Source organism: Aegilops tauschii, chromosome 7 (assembly GCF_002575655.3).
Source record: "Aegilops tauschii subsp. strangulata cultivar AL8/78 chromosome 7, Aet v6.0, whole genome shotgun sequence".
NCBI classification, from domain to species: domain Eukaryota; kingdom Viridiplantae; phylum Streptophyta; class Magnoliopsida; order Poales; family Poaceae; genus Aegilops; species Aegilops tauschii.
In genome coordinates, this window is record NC_053041.3 from 483,693,417 (window position 1) to 483,712,046 (window position 18,630).

Consider the following 18,630-nt stretch of genomic DNA (forward strand, 5'->3'; position numbering starts at 1 on the left):
ATAATGGACTAACCGATGCTTCCAGAGACCACCTGGATAGTTGTGCTGGTTGCGTTTTCAGGGAAAGAACTGTTGATCAAGCTGAATTGCTATTGAATAATATGTTGAGTAATGAAAATGATTGGACACTTCCTGAACCAACTCCGAAGAAAAGGGGTATTCTATTTCTCAGTCCTGAAGATATGCAAGAGGCAAAGAAATCTATGAAAGAAAAGGGTATTAAGGCTGTTAAGAATTTACCACCTATTGAAGAAATACATGGTCTTGATAACCCGACACAGGTAGTAAAGGTAAATTCTCTCTATAGATATGATGAAGGTGATATTCCTCGTTATAAGTCCGCTAGCCAATGCTTGGATGAGTTTGATAATTTTATTGTCAAACAAGAAAACTTCAATGCTTATGTTGGTAGACAATTGAAATGTAATGCTTATATGATTGAACACTTGAGTGATTATATGTCTAGAGTTAAAGGTGAACTTAAACTCATTAGTAAACATGCTTCTATGGTTACCACTCAAGTAGAACAAGTGCTCAAAGCTCAAAATGATTTGCTCAATGAATTAAATAATAAGAAAAATGATAATGCTATTGGAGTTGTGACTAGAGGGGGTAAAATGACTCAGGAACCTTTGTATCCTGAGGGCCACCCTAAGAGAGTTGAGCAAGATTCTCAGAGAACTAATGTTGATGCACCAAGTTCTTCTAAAAAGATGAAAAAGAAAAATGAAAGGACTTTGCATGCTTCTAGTGAACCTATTGTTGACACACCTGAGAATCCCAATGATATTTCTATTTCTGATGCTGAAACACAATCTGGTAATGAACGTGAACCTAGTGATAATATTAATGATGATGTTCATGTTGATGCTCAACCTAGCAATAACAATGATGTGGAGATTGAACCTGCTGTTGATCTTGATAACCCACAATCAATGAATCAACATTATGATAAGAGAGACTTTGTTGCTAGGAAGAACGGTAAATAAAGAGAACCATGGGTTCAGAAACCCATGCCTTTTCCTCCTAAACCATCCAAGAAAAAGGATGATGAGGATTTTGCGCTTTGCTGAAATGATTAGACCTATCTTTTTGCGTATGCGTTTGACTCATATTCTTAAAATGAATCCTTATGCTAAGTATATGAAAGATATTGTTACAAATAAAAGAAAAATACGGGAAGCTGAAATTTCCACCATGCTTGCTAATTATACTTTTAAAGGTGGAATACCTAAGAAACTGGGAGATCCAGGAGTACCAACTATACCATGCTCCATTAAAAGAAACTATGTTAAAACTGCTTTATGTGATCTTGGAGCCGGTGTTAGTGTTATGCCTCTCTCTTTATATCATAGACTTGATTTGAATAAGTTGACACCTATTGAAATATCTTTGCAAATGGCCGATAAATCAACTGCTATACCTGTCGGTATTTGTGAGGATGTGCCTGCTGTGGTTGCAAATGTTACTATTTTAACGGACTTTGTTATTCTTGATATTCGGGAGGACGATAGTATGTCGATTATCCTTGGTAGACCCTTTTTGAATACTGCATGGGCTGTTATTGATTGCAACAAAGGCAATGTCACTTTTCATGTTGATGGTAATGAGAATACGATACACTTTCCGAGGAAACAACCTTAAGTCCACAGTACCAATTCTATTGGAAAAATTCCATCAATTATTATTGGAGGTTTTGAATTTCCTATTCCTACTGTCAAGAAGAAATACGATATTCTTATTATTGGGGACATGCATATCCCCGTTGAGGTAACCTAGTGCTATTCGAAAATTCTCCGGTTTCATGCAAGTCGGAATGAGTTTGTTAACAAGACTTGATGAACCTTGTTAGTGGATTCCTTTTGATGAGCATGAGATGGATGAAGTTAGAAAGCACAACTCTATGTACCCTCCTTTTACTTTCTGTTATTTAGATTAAATAAAGCAAGAATAGTACTTTCTGTCTGTTTTCTGAATTATCTGTGCAATAAAAAATACCCCCAAAATAAAAGTTCTCCAAATGCCTTGAAATTGAAATATGATTTTTTTCTAGAATATTTAAGAATATTTGGCACTGAGAACACACCAGAGGGGGCAACCACCTGGCCACGAGGGTCCAGGGCGCGCCCACCCCCCTGGGCGCGCACCTGCCTCGTGGGCCCCACGTGCCCCCCTCCACTTATTCTTGCACCCACACACTTCGTCTTCCTCCAGAAAAAATCACCACACAGCTCAAGCCCGTGTTCTAGCTTGTTTTGCTGCGATTTTTGATCTCCTTGTTCAAAGCTTCACTCACAAAACTGCTTTGGGGGATTGTTCTCGATATGTGACTCCTCCAATGGTCCAATTAGTTTTTGTTCTAGTGCTTTATTTATTGCAAAATTTAGCTGCTTAGCTGACCCTGTTCTTGAGCTTGCATGTCAAGTTTATTTGGTCCCAAGTAGTTCTAATGCATGATATAGTCTCTAGGCACTTGTGGGGGTAGTTGCTATCAATTTTGTTGAGTTTGGTTCAATTTTATTTTGAGTTACTAAAAATTTCAGAAATTTTCAGAAAATGATGAAGAGATTATTGAGGGGCTCTTCGAGCCGAAGCTCGAAGGATAAGCAAAGTGAAGAGAATAAGAAGCCCAAATATAATCTTCCTCGCACCACGGAAGTTCGTCCGTGTGAATGGCCTTATGATGAGTTCTTGAGAGCAGCCGGAATTTATGATGTTTTTTATTACTTGGCTGAGAATGCAGGCCTCACCGACTTCCTCCACGACCAGCGCGAATAGTTTCTCCTCCTCACTAATATTTTTGTGCAAATTTTTTACTTTCATGCTAAGAAATCACCACCTTCGGTGGAATTTCATTTATATGATGAGGTTAAGGAGATGTCACTATATGATTTATGCCGGGTATGTAAGACACCCTTTGCGGGTAGCATAGAGGAACCACATCGTAATGATGTGGAAGGGTTTATTGATATGATTGTTGTAGGGGAAACGAGGAAAGTTTCCGATGCAAGAATCACTAGCATACATTTTCCTATTCTACGTTAGTTTGCAATATTTGCTAGTAGATGCTTAATTAGTCGTGGGAACAGTGGAAACCTTAGTGCCCCTGATATTGTTATTTTGCGCCATGCCTTGTTTCGTGATACTACCTTCAGTTTAGGCGCTATTGTTGCTAAACAGTTAAATCTGAACCGTACAAAGGGTCCCATCTTTGGAGGCATCTTTGCTTCACGCCTTGCTGCACACTTTAACATACCTATCAGGCATTATGAGAAAGAGGAAAAGTTGCTGCCTCCTATTTTTCTAGATTATAAGAGTATGGTAGCACATGATATTATTGTTAAAGATAAGAAGAAGATGCTTAAGTATAAACTGATATTTGATAAAAATTATTGTGAGATTATTACCTTGCCCGCGCCCTCTTTGTTTAACATATTTTCAGGCACGTACCTCATTTTGCCGGAGGCCGTTCATGCATACTTGAGCGTGACACCTGCTCCAGAGGCTGAGCTAGAGCCACCACTTGACCCTTATCGGCAGTCTGTTTATCAGTGGGATCCGGAGGAGATCGCTAACAAGTGGCACCCCGAGGATCCTCCTCAATACACCGGAGAGAGCAGCTTTGATCCTTGGGCATAGACAAACTTAGGCCAAAATCCTAAGCTTGGGGGAGTACGTATTTCTCACCGACATTACGTTCATGTTCACACACTTATGCCAGTTGTTGGTGCTCATACTTTTTCATTGTACTATCCATGCTAGTTTATTTTCCTTTTTCTCGCTTTCTTCTTGTGTGTTTGAAAGACCTTAAGAAAAACAAAAAAATAGTTGTAGCTTTTAGCTAGTTTACTTTCCATGCCTGTAGTAGTAATAATTAAAAGAAAACCCAAAAAAGATTTCTCGTTCTTCTTTTGCTTGTTGGGAGCTTTCCCGTGTAAATAGTTTTATTTCCTTTCTTTTCTTTGGGGGTCGAGAGGAGAAGACCATGATGAAAATGTTGAGTGGCTCTCATATGCATTATTGTTGATTTAACCAAGAGCCCATATTACCTTATCTTCTCCTGTGTATTAAATGCTTGCAGATTCCGGCTTAGTCCAATGCACGTGCACTATTATTATTATCCACACCGTTCGGTCGTGCAAGTGAAAGGCAATAATGACGATATATGATGGACTGATTGAGATGAGAAAAGCTGGTATGAACTCGACCTATCTTGTTTTTGTAAATATGATTAGTTCATTGTTCTTGATTCAGCCTATTATGAATGAGACATGTTTGCAATGACAATTAGAGATTATAGTTGCTCATGCCATGCTTGATTAGCTAGGAGTTTATAATGGCTGACCTTGCGTGCCAACATGCTATTAAAATGGTTGTGATGTGGTATGATAGGGTGGTATCCTCCTCTAAATGATTCGAGTGGCTTGACTTGGCACATGTTCACGCATGTAGTTGAAACAAAATCAACATAGCCTCCACGATATATATGTTCATGGTGGATTATATCCTACTCATGCTTGCACTCAATGTTTATTAATTTTAATGCATGTTCATGACTGTTGTCGCTCTCTAGTTGGTCATTTCCCAGTCTCTTTGTAGCCTTCACTTGTACTAAGCGGGAATACTGCTTGTGCACCCACTTCCATAAACCCCAAAGTTATTCCATATGAGTCCACCATACCTTCCTATATGCGGTATGTACCTGCCGTTCCAAGTAAATTTGTATGTGCCAAACTCTAAACCTTCAAATGAAATTCTGTTTTGTATGTTTGAATAGCTCATGTATCAACTAGGGTTGTCTGTATCTTCCATGCTAGGCGGGTTATTCTCAAGAGGAGTGGACTCTGCTCCTCACTCACAAGAAAATGGCTGGTCACCGGGATGCCCAGTCTCATGCTTAAACCAAATTAAAATTATTGCAAACAAAACTCCCCCAGGATTGTTGTTAGTTGGAGGCACCCGTTGTTTTGGGCAAGCCATGGATTGATGCTTGTTGGTGCTGGGGGAGTATAAACTTTACCATTCTGTTTGGGAACCGCATATAATGTGTGTAGCATGGAAGATATCGAGATCTCTCGGTTGTTATGTTGACAATGAAAGTATGCCACTCTAAATATTATTTATCTCTATTTCAAAACTCGAGCTCTGGCACCTCTACAAATCCCTGCTTCCCTCTGCGAAGGGCCTATCTATTTACTTTTATGTTGAGTCATCACCCTCTTATTAAAAAGCACCAGTTGGGGAGCACTGCTGTCATTTGCATGCATTACTATTTGTTTACATTGAGTATGAATATGACTGGATCTCTTTTACCATGAATTACAATGTCTAGTCAGCCCTTGATCTTCAGAGGCGCTCTGGATTTATGTTTCGCGGTCTCAGAAAGGGCTAGTGAGATACCATCTTGTTATATCATATTATGATTGTTTTGAGAAAGTGTTGTCATCTGAGATTTATTATTATTGCTCGCTAGTTGATTATGCCATTGATATGAGTAAACATGAGACCTAAATGTTATTGTGAATATGGTTAGTTCATAATCTTTGCTGAAAACTTGAATGATGGCTTTACATATTTGCAACAACAAGAGCAAACAGAGTTTGCAAAAGTTTTTCTTTATCACTTTCAGTTTGTCAACTGAATTGCTTGAGGACAAGCAAAGGTTTAAGCTTGGGGGAGTTGATACGTCTCCATCGTATCTACTTTTCCAAACACTTTTGCCCTTGTTTTGGACTCTAACTTGCATGATTTGAATGGAACTAACCCAGACTGACGCTGTTTTCAGCAGAATTGCCATGGTGTTATTTTTGTGCAGAAATAAAAGTTCTCGGAATGACCTGAAACTTCACGGAGAATATTTTTGGAATTTATAAAAAATACTGGCGAAAGAATCAAGAGCAGGGGGGGCCTTGAGGCTCCACCGACCTCAACTCCAACTCCATATATTCATGTTCAGGGAGAAAAAAATTAGAGAGAAGGATTCATCACGTTTTACAATACGGAGCTGCCGCCAAGCCCAAAACTCTCTCGAGAGGGCTGATCTGGAGTCCGTTCGGGGCTCCGGAGAGGGAATCCATCGCCGTCGTCATCATCAACCTTCCTCCATCACGGTGATGGGTTGGATGAGATTTATCATGTAATCGAGTTAGTTTTGTTAGGGTTTGATCCCTAGTATCCATTATGTTCTAAGATTGACGTTGCTATGACTTTTCTATGCTTAATGCTTGTCACTAGGGCCCAAATTTCATGATTTCAGATCTGAACCTATTATGTTTTCGTGAATATATGTGAGTTCTTGATCCTATTATGCAAGTCAATAGTCACCTACTATGTGTTATGATCCGGTAACCCCGAAGTGACAATAATCGGGACCGCTCCCGGTGATGAGCGTAGTTTGAGGAGTTCATGTATTCACTAAGTGTTAATGCTTTGGTCCGGTACTCTATTAAAAGGAGGCCTTAATATCCCTTAGTTTCCAATAGGACCCCGCTGCCACGGGAGGGTAGGACAAAAGATGTCATGCAAGTTCTTTTCCATAAGCACATATGACTATATTCCGAATACATGCGTACATTACATTGATGAATTGGAGCTAGTTCTGTGTCACCCTATGTTGTAACTGTTGCATGAGGAATCGCATCCGACATAATTATCCATCACTGATCCAATGCCTACGAGCACATATTGATCTTTGCTTAGTTACTTTTCCGTTGCCGCTGTTACGATTACTATAAAAACTGCTACTGTTACTTTTGCCACCGTTACCGCTACTTCCATACTATTTTGCTACTAAATACTTTGCTACAGATATTAAGTCTTTCAGGTGTGGTTGAATTGACAACTCAGCTGCTAATACTTGAGAATATTCTTTGACTCCCCTTGCGTCGAATCGATAAATTTGGGTCGAATACTCTACCCTCGAAAACTGTTGCGATCCCCTATACTTGTGGGTTATCAAGACTATTTTCTCGCGCCGTTGCCGGGGAACATAGCTCTATTCTTTGAGTCACTTGGGATTTATATCTGCTGATCACTATGAGGAACTTGAAAGACGAAAAAACCAAGATTTATCCCTCAACTACGAGGGGAGGTAAGAATTTGCCATCTAGCTCTGCACTTGATTCTCCTTCTGTTTTGACTAAGCTTGCGACACCTAAACCTGCTTCTGCTATTAATTCTGATATGTCGCATGTTATTGATGATGCCACTTCTGCTATGCATGATACTTATGATGAAACTACTTCTATGCTTGATAATACTGTGCCACTAGGTGAGTTTCTTGATGAACAACTTGCTAGGGCTAGAGAGACTGAAATTATTGACAACATGCTTCTTCAGAAATTGCTCTTCTTGTATTGAGCTTTCTTCAGTTTCCTGGCCTTTTCAAACTTCCATTTTTCTTCGCCTATGAAGGCAGTTAACATATGACTTTGGCCAGGTGTGAGATTGAAATCAGGCATAGGAGTGTTAGGGTCCTTGTGCCAGAGATCTATGAAGTCCAGGATCAACTTGGGATCCAGCAGAAGAGGCACATTACTGCCTTTGGCTCTAGCGGCCCTTTGTTGTCTGTCTGTGATGATTTCAGCCGATTCTTCATCCCCAGCTTCGTCTTCACTAGACGGCACGTGGAAGGCAACCTGTTTCTTGTGAGGACTTGGCCTCGAGCCACGTTCAGCAGCAGCCTTTTTCTTTGGCAAGGTCGGAGCTGTTGAGGATTGTGGAGGAGCTGAAGAACTTGTAGAAACTCCTGAAGCAATGGATATGCCAGTGGTCCTTTGGCAAGAGGCGAGATGCACAGGTGCCGAGGACTTGGCAGCAGCAGCTGAGGATTTTGTAGTGGGAACTGGAGCTGCCTTGGAGGAGGTGGCGTGAGGCACTTTCCGTGAGGGCTTAGAGGAACTTGGCTGTGAGGGCATTGCAGAGGAACTGGGCTTGTGAGCAAGCTTCTTGGGCATAGCCTTCTTGGGCTTGCTAGCAGAGGCCTCAGCAGCGGCAGCAGCAGAATCTTCATTGAATTTCTTCACTGCTTCTTTGGCCAACTTGGCTTACCGCTTTGCCCACTCCTTGGGAAATTCCTCACCTCTTCTGATGCTAGAGGGATCAGCAACTTGGCCTAGTGCCAATGGAGGTCTTGGGCAGGGAGGGTGTACTGCGAATTTCTTCATGTACTTGGGAGTTACATATCTGTACTCCCTCCATTCTTTGGCCCATCTCCTCTCTATCCTCTGTATGCGCACCTTGCGCTGATTCTTGTTTTCCTTGCCATGTTTTGCTTCACCAGAAGTGCAATATTCCTCATAAATGTCATCAGGAATTTCGAAAGCAATGTTTGCTTCTGGTCCCTTTCCTCCCTTCTGAGGTCTTTTGCCATCAGCCATTTTCTTCAGTAGAGGATTTTGAACAACTGAATTCTCTGATGAGGTATGCAATCTGTCTGCGAGGAACGCTGCAAATGAGTTAAGTTGATGAGAACCTAGAGATTCAGTAGTGGACATGTGTACCTGTGAACAGAGTATAGGTGCGAAGAATTTGGAGAGGTCATATGCGTTCTCAGAAGTTTTTCAAAAGAATTAAGTTTGAGGAATTTGACCAGGAGTGTCTTGAGGAATTTCACTAAGCGGTCTTTAACTTAGGTTCCAGAGTTGTATAGATAAAAAATCCACACAATTGAGGAATCTTGAAGAAAAACGTTGCTTACAGAAACAAATCAAGAACAGATGCAACTGTGGTGTTTAAGAGTGAGGTAGTTGAAGAATAAACACCTTTTGAAGATTTTGTGGAAATCATCAGAATCAACAAGGGCAGTAAAAATAAATTTTATTTATCCTTGATGAAGAACACAACAAACTAGGAGTGGAAGTTGAGAAGTTCGTCCGTTCATATCTTCCACGCCCTAACTTGGCGGCGGAAGACAGCTACGGCGGCGGCGGAGGGAAGATTTCCATGACCGGCGCGAGTACGACGACGACGAGGTCGAGGCAGTGAAGCTCTTCCTCACCGGCGATGATGGAAAGTAGCGGCGGTGCTAGGTCAGAGAGATCGAGCAAGGGGAGTGAGGTCGAGCGGGGTAAATGCGGTCTGAGGAGGGTGAGAGGTATTTATAGCCGAGGTGAAAAACCGCTCGTCCGAGGAAAATGGATAAAAGTGCCCCTGACCCTTCTCATCCTAGCGACATGTGTCACCCACGTACTGAGAAGTGGAGATCGTGTGAGATCGTGGGTGAATATAATAATCTCATCATGGGATGCAGAACGGTTTGAGCGGCAAATGCAGAAAAATCAGATAAGAATATTTTAAAGTTTCGTTCACAAATTCTTCAGCTGACAAGGACACAATGAAGATTTTGAATGGGTTTCCAATAGAACACACACGAAGAATTTGTGAATAGACTGGGTTGAGTTTAGCATAGAGGGGGACGGGTCCGATCAGATTTACTTAGCAGAAAAGTCAACTTGAAGAATTAGCAATAAGTGAATGCTGTAGAGGACTGAAAACTCAAATATATATATAGTCAATGAAGAACACAGACGGAAAGAGTGAAGGCTTTGCAAAGTTGAAGAATTTGAACAACTGAGGAATTTCAAAATTGAAGAAAAACTCAAATTGAAGATTTTCAACTTTTGTTGGTGGCGTGACCCATCGCATAAGAATGATGATTTCAGACGCCGCGTACAATTGTCGTAGGGCTCTGAGAATCAAATTCTTCATTAATTTCTTCACACTTAGAGTGTTATTCTTCATTGATTGAAGAAAAACGTTACTTCGTGTGTTGCACATCTAAGTCATCAATTTAGCATAAGTGTTAGGATGTATGTCCTTTTCAAAGAACATTCAAAGATTCTAAGATATTTAGCTCACACCGCAACTTGCTAAATCTCTTCTCATCCAAGGGCTTTGTGACGATATCGGCTAGCTGTTCTTCAGTCTTCACATGCTCAATAGAGATGTCGCCCTTCAGCACATGATCTCGAAGAAAATGATGACGAATCTGGATGTGCTTTGTCTTCGAGTGCTGAACTGGGTTATGAGCAATCTTGATGGCACTCTCATTGTCACAGAAGAGTGGCACATTCTTCACATTGATGCCGTAGCCCTTGAGGGTTTGCTTCATCCATAGCAATTGAGCACAACACAAACTAGCAGCAATGTACTCAGCTTCGGCAGTAGAGAGTTATACGTAGTTTTGCTTCTTCGATGACCAACATACCAAAGATCGTCCGAGGAAATGGCATGTGCCTGATGTTGACTTGCAGTCCACACGATCACCAGCATAGTCAGAGTCAGAATATCCAATGAGATCAAAAGCCGAGCCCTTGGGATACCATAATCCAAGTGTTGGAGTGTGAGCTAGATATCGAAGAATATGCTTCATAGCCTTATGGTGTGATTCCTTCGGCGTAGCTTGAAAACGGGCCCACATACAAACACTAAGCATAATATCTGGCCTAGATGCACATAGATACAATAAAGAGCCAATCATGGAGTGGTATATCTTTTGATCAAAGTCAATACCATTTTCATCAGTGCATAGATGGCCATTTGTGGGCATAGGGATTTTGACGCCTTTGCAATCTTGCATACCGAATTTCCTCAATACATCCTTGAGGTATTTCACTTTAGATATGAAGATGCCTTTGCGCCATTGACGAATTTGAAGACCTGAGAAGATTTTCAATTCTCCCATCATAGACATTTGATATTCCTCACTCATCATATAGGCAAATTCATCACTGTAACGTTGGTCAGTACAGCCAAAGATAATATCATCAACATATATTTGGCATACGAATAATTCATCATCATAGGTTTTGGTGAAAAGAGTTGGGTCAAGTGAACCGGGTTTGAAGCCTTTCTTCATGAGGAATTCCTGAAAAGTATCATACCACGCCCGAGGAGCCTGCTTGAGGCCATACAGGGCCTTGTTGAGTCCAAAGACTTTGTCAGGATGCTTTGGATCTTCAAAACCTGGGGATTGAGCAACATATACTTCTTCCTCAAGCTTACCATTGAGGAATGCACTTTTCACATCCATTTGATATAAGATGATATTATGATGGTTAGCATAAGCAAGCAATATGCGAATAGCCTCAAGTATAGCAACAGGTGCAAAAGTTTCATCGAAATCAATTCCTTGAACCTGTGTGTAGGCTTGAGCTACAAGCCGTGCCTTATCCCTCACCACAAGGCCATTTTCATCTTGCTTGTTGCGGTAGATCCATTTGGTGCCGATGATATTATGCTTGCGTGGGTCTAGTCGCTTGACAAGTTCCCAGACATTGTTGAGCTCGAACTGATGTAATTCCTCTTGCATCGCTTGAATCCACTCAGGCTCCAGAAATGCCTCATCTACTTTGGTGGGCTCTGTGATAGAGACAAAAGCAAAGTGCCCACAAAAGTTAGACAAATGAGAAGCCCTTGAGCATGTGAGAGGACCTGGTGAGTTGATGTCGTCGATGATTTTCTATATCTGCACTTCATTTGCAACGCGAGGATGAGCAGGTGGACGACGTTGATTGGGCTCAGCATTTTGTTCAGAGCCATATTACTCAGGTGCACCAGCATGAGTTTCTTCACTTTCTGGAATGACTTCTTCAGCAGATTCTTCGGTAGGAATGACATCCTCACTAGCCTTGAACTTAATGGATTCCTCAGGAGAAGGTTCATCTACACTACAAAAAAATACACTTTCGTGACGATACGTGTTTGTCACAGTAGGTCACGTTTCTGTCATACATGTACATCCGTGAAAATTTTATGACAGAATCAAGATAGTCACACCTGTGCTGTCATAGAAGTGTTCCATGACATTACCAAAATTATCATCACGGAAGTGTCCACTTCCATGACGATAAATCGCGCGTCACAGAAGTGCTTTCGTCAAGGGTGACCGACACGTGGCATCCACCGTAACGGAACACCGTTAAGCTATCGGGTCCGGTTTTGGATCCGATAACCCGTTAACAGCCCCGACCAATGGGGATTTTCCACGTGTAAAATCATCATTGGCTGGAGGAAACACGTGTTGGCTCACCGTTGGGACAGGTGTCATCCACTCATTGGACCCAAACCGCCTATGATACGTCGACACGTGGCACGGCCCAACAGAGGCCCATTCCTGTGAAAAGGCCGGCCCGTTTGACTTGGTCAAAAGGTGGCGGGCCGGCCCACGGTAAGCCTGTTAACGGCCTATTCGCATATAGCCCATTTACAGCCCGCTAACCCAGGGCCCGTTTACGGCCTTTCCGAATTAGGCCCAGTATCGTCATCTGGGCCGTCCAATATAATTCCAGCCCATTTTAACTTCCCGCCCATGTATGGCCCATGACGTCTTTCGGCCCATATGAGGCCCTTAGTAACTCTCGGCCCATTAACGGCCCGTGGTGAAACTGGCCGGTAATGAATAGTGTATCACTTTATATCCATTAACGGCACGTGGTGAAACTGGCCCGTAATGAACAATGTATCACTTTATACCCATTAACGGCCCATTATTCCGTTGGGCCGTTTACATCCCATGTTATCTTTCGGCCTTCTCAGGGCCCATTTATTCTTGGGCTCATTTCCAGCATTCGTTTACTTACGGCCCGTTACTGTCATTTGCTGCTTGTGGGCCAAATTCATCCCGTGGTTACAGTCGGCCCGTTTGTGGCCCGTTAATACGTTGGGCCATTTTCATAGCGTCATCAAATACGGCCGATTAACGATGGCCCATTATGGTCGGCCCATGAACGGACGATTTCAAGTCTAGCCCATTTACGGCCATAATGTGGTCTGTTATTGGCCCATGTTTGGCCAACCGATCATACGGCCCGTAGAAGGCCCATTGTGTCTACGGCCCGCATAAGGCCCATTTTTTCTATGCTGCAGAAGGCCCATTGTTTCTATGGCCCTTAGAAGGCGCATTGTTTCTACGGCCCGTAGGAGGCCCATGTTAACTACAGTAAATATGTAGCCCATGGTTATTGTGGCCTAGTTTAAAAAAAATAGGTTATTGCAGCCACTAGCAAACCGCGGAAAAAGAACTGCACTGACTACAAGGAAACAAATAAACAAGACAATAAGGAAATAAATAAGCAAGCAACTTACGCTAGGCTATCACGGCTATTACACATATTACATCACTGGGCATCAAAGTTCACCACCAGTGCAAATATAGGGAACAAAGCAGCATATAAACGCCGCAGCAAAACAAGTCCAGAACTGAAACCACTTCAGAAGAGCTCAACAAACAATATCCTGGGTACCCATAATGCTGGTAAGATGCTTAGCAAGCTTATTAACTTTCTCTTGTTTGGCGCTTAAATCCTCCAGCACTTGCGGTTGCACCAGAACGTATGCATCTGAATTCTGCAGGGACTTCCTCAGTCCTTTGGCTTCCTGTCGCATAACATCTGATCGATGTCTTTCAACTTGAAGTTGAGACTCAAGAAGCCGAACTGATTCAGGCAGCGAGTTCGAAGAGCTGGTGCCAGCAGTAGTTGCGAGTAACTCGAACACTACATCAAGACAGGACTTTGGGGTTGTCTCAATGTCTTCAATATAGTTTTTATCAGCTTTCTTGGAGATCAACAGGGATGTCTCACTATCTTGAACCTTATCTGCATTACTTCCTTTACCATTGCATAACGGGGTACTCTTCTCCAATATTTTATCCGCGTTCTAAAAGAGAAACAAACAAACACATCACAGGTTTACAATGTAGTATATGAAACTCATTTTGGTAAACCAGTTCAGTAGTAAGGTGGACAGGATAACAGCATGAAACAAACATATATCTATGTAGTATGGTCACTGTATGGTCTATATCATTCTAGTTTATGTTGCAAAATCAAGATAGATACAGTTCGAATAATATCTATTTAAGACAAAGCAGCATAGATAGAATATAAGTGTGGGAAACTACACAGCAATAACAACACTTGTAATGTGCATGGCATGAGAACATAACTGTTTATTCAATTGAAACTGAAATAAACATAGAGCAAGTTACAACAGCAAACACGTTAAAGAAACAGGTTTAAAACATACCTGTTGTGCCATTGGAGTTTCAATTGCATCCTTCAAATTTGAAATTAGTTGGTATGAGTAAATACAGTGATGCAAGAGCAAAGTAGTATGAACCATAGCTACGGAACCTCACCTGAGAACAATTCTTCTTCTGCTTTAAGCGTTGACTTGGGGTTCGGAGTGGTGGTCCTCGTGCTTTGGGCACTGTAGTTGCCTTACTAACTGCTCGTGTTTGGGTGCTCTGTGGTGGGGATGGTGCTGTGTCAACGGGAACTGGGTTACTATCTGCTGGGGTTGGGGTTAGAAGGGGTGTAGCTGGTTCTCTGTCCAACTGGGTAGGGGTACAATCTGCGTGAGTCTAGGTTATGTGTGGTGGGGTTGGTTCTTGGGCAAGTGCAACCGTGGTTCTATCTCCATCGACAGGTAGCACAATCTTTTCTGAAGACCGTGTTTTTACTCCCGCAGATGCTGCCATCACCCCCTCCAATTGAAATGGCTGATAAACAAGAAAAGTAATTGAATGTACAGACATTGTGAGATAGACAGGTGCAATGGATAGTAGGGAAAAAATAGGGCATGAAATAATTCACATTTATGTTGTCTAACCAAACAGAATAGTAGGACATAATTTCACATATATGATGGCTAATTAAACAGGATAGCATGACATAATTTCACATGTATGATGGCTAACTAATCAGGATAGAATGACATACTTCAAAATATGATGACTATGTAATAAAACTATACGATGTGTCTATTAAAGTGGTTGGCATGCCATAAATCACAAACATGCCGTCGATGGAAACATGATGGCATGATATAATTCACGGATAGAATGACATAATTCAAAATATGATGACTATGTGAACAGGATGAGATGATATAACTATTATGTCTTTAGAAAATGGGTTGGCATGCCATAATTCAGATACATGCTGTCTATGTAAACATCATGGCATGATATAATTCAAATATATGATTTATATACTAAGGAAGTGAGCAGAGGGCAATCGCATATATGATGTGTCAACTAAGGAGATGGCATTCAATATCGTGTATATGATGTAAAAACTAAGCATTGCAATACAACATATGCATGATATGAGTAATATAACCCTGCCAAGTTTGAGCATACACCTCAGGGGGATAATAGGACTGGTCATCTGCCTCTGAATCCTCCTCTGAAGAGCTATCTGTAACCAGCAAGATATCTTCTTCAGCAGGTAGCATTGTCTGCTCTGAAGACCTTGTTTTCACTCTAGATTTCTCCATCACCAATTCAAATGGCTGATGCACAGGAAGAGTAGTTGAATATATAAACATTGTCGACAAAAGCAATGACAAATACAAAAAAGGACGGCATGATATAATCCACATATATGACGCTTGGCTAAACAGCATGGCATTGCATAATTCACATATATAATGCCTTGCAACAAGATAGCATTGCATAATGCACATATATAATATCTTGCAACAAGATGGCATTGCATAATTCACATATATGGTAATTAGACACTAAACAGGTGGCATTCACGCAAAGCATGTCTAAACTAAGTAAATGACATAGCAATGCAAGATACCATACGCACGATATGAGCAACATAACCCTGCCAAGTTAGAGCATGCACCCCAGGGGGGAAATAGGACTGGTCATCTGTCTCTAAATCCTCCTCTGAGGAGCTATCTGTAACCAGCAAGGCATGCGCTTCGTCAGATAACATTGTCTGCTTTGAAGACCTTGTTTCCACTCCAGATTTTTCCATGACCGTGCCGAATGGCTGATGCACAGGAAGAGTAATTGAATGTACTAAAATTGTTGACAAATTTAACACGTAATAAAACATGATGTCATGATATAATTCACATATAAGATGACTGGCTAACCAGGGTGGCATTGCAAAATTCACATATATGATGCCTGGCTAAACAAGATGGCATTGCATGATTCACATATACGATAAAGAAACTAAACAAATGGCACTGACACAAAACATGTCTAAACTAAGCAGATGACATCTTTGATGTATACAGTAAGCAATGCAAGGCAGCATATGCATGATATTACCAGCATTAGCATGCCAAGTTAGAGCGAAGACCTCATGTGGTAAATAGGAGTGGTCTTCTGCTTCTGAATCCCCCTCAGAACAGTAATCTTCCTCTTGATTACGATCTGAAATGGGTGGAGGGGGGATGCCTTTGTGCCCACCATGGAGCGACGTCTGCATGAAATTTTATTGCCATGCAAGGCTCCACTACAAGAAATATGTCAACTTGTGACCTTGACTATTGGTCACTGAAAGGTCATTGTTTTTCATTTGCGACCTTTTTGTGACAAAAAACAGAAGGTCAAAAGCTGGCAGTCGTAAACTGAAATTAACAACCTTCTCTGTGAGAAGGTCGTAGACGTTTACGACCAAAATATGCCTACTGTTTTTTTATGGTCACTAGCAGCCTCCCCAGGCCACGTAGGCATCCGACATGGCAATCTGATGTGGCACAAGAATCAGCCCGGTCCAATTCAATTTTCTACATGGGCCTAGCCCAACAATTCAGCCTTTTTAATGTATTTTTTCTATTAATTTTCTCTACATACATGGGCCTGGTCCAACAATTTGGCCTTTTTATTTTCTAGGGCATGGCCTTTCTGGCTCCAAAGTTTTTTATTTTATTTTTAAAAAAGATAGGCCCACTAGTGTGATGGGACCCGGTTGTCAGGTTCTAATAAGTGGGTCCAAGTTGTCACTGTTATATTCTTCAGATCTCAATTTTCTAGTAAATAAATAACAATATTTAAATCAGAACAGAGAGAAAACAAAATGCTTCAAACAGAGCACGACTAATCCGAAAAAATATGGTTCACATCATGAATACAATCAAAAAGAGCCAAACTTGGCACATTATTACAATCAAACATGGTTCACATTAGTTTTACAATAAAAAATGTTCACATCAGGTAACACAGCTATCACAGTATAACTAGCTCCAATGCTTCTCCCAACTTGTTCATCCTGGACGTCACGACAAAACATGAATGACGGCCAGCATCTGCAAGTTATCAAGCAAAATGGTTAGAACAAGCAAACTGCGAAATTTTTATCATTTAAGCATAGAAAGACAGGGTCAGCAACATTTCAATGTCTGAAAAATGAACCAGGAATTTAATGTTCGAACAGCAAAAAATTGATACAGTAGATCATATGCGGTTTAAATCAACCCCTAAGGAGAGACACGTTGACACATTCATTTGGCAACACCTGTAGAAATTGTGTGTTTATAAACCACATGGCAGGCACCTATCATTTTGCACATACACACACCAATAGAAACAAAGGCAGGGGGATATGTTCACATTGCAGAAATTAGATATGCATACACAGCTTGACTTGACTAGTAGTGGATGTGTTCACAGGGCATCCAAGAGGAATGTTCTTTGCAATCTTCATGTGTTAAGTTGGGATGATAGCAAAGGAAAAACCCTTGCATACGTCTATGTATTCACTGTTGATTAATGCACCACCACACCATTGCCACATACTGCAGCTTCTAATTCAACTCGTCATGCCAACTCGTGAGGCAGCAAACAACTGCAGTAGTGGTATGAGACGCTAACTCGACAGCAACACAACAGCGATGGGATAAGCAACAGCTGGTTCATACAGCAGTACGGCACAGATCGCATCAAGCAGCACGGCGAGAGGGGGGCAGGGGAAGTACCGGCGGCCCGGGGCGGGCGGGGGCAGAGCTCGAGGTTGAGGAGCATGGGCGGACGGGAGCGGAACTCCAGGTCGAAGAGCACGGCCGCTGTCATCTGCGCCAGCTCGCCCCTTCCTTGGTGAAGCCCGCCGGCGGATCTGGTGGATGCGCCTGCCGCTGCACCAAGATCGAGGGGATAGGGTTCCCGGAGGGAGCAACCAAGCCGCGTCGGCCGTGCACAGGGCCAGGACTAGGCGTCGGGGAGGATGTGGCCACCTGCAACGTGAATCGGAGGTCGGTCAGTCAGATCTGATCTGTGAGACCACGGACGAATCGTGAATCGAAGGAGAGGGGTGCGTGCATCGCTTACGAGGGCGAGGGTGCTGGGTGAACGGCATGGCTGCGATGGCGGCTGGATCCGGAAGACGAAGGTTCGGCGCTGCGACGGCGGAGTGGAGGACCTGTGACCGACGAGGGCTTCCCTTCTATCTGCGCCGGCCAGTCAAGGTGGAGCAGAGAGCCCCGCGGGCGAGTGAGGCAGAGGAGCATCGGAGGAGGACCTCGGGATTATCTTCTGTCATGCGCGGGCGTGGAGTGGCAGCGATGCGAGAGCCCCGCGAGCGGCGAGGTTGGTCGAGGACAAGGGAGATGAGGGGAGAGTGAGGGCAGCAGCAGAGGTGGGTGGCGACAAGGTTCGGAGGGGTGGGTGGCGGCGACGAGGGGGACAAGGTGGATCTGCATCGGGGGAGAGGGGAGAGGATCTGAGGGGGAGGGAGAGAAAGAAAGAAAGAAAGGAGGCGGGGGGGGTGGATGGAAGATGCCAGCTAGGGTTTCGCCTCAGGTGGGGTTGGTGGGGGAGGCGAGGAGCGATGGCTACCGTTGGATCCGGGAGGATCCAACGGTGTTTTGTGCATGATCCGTGTG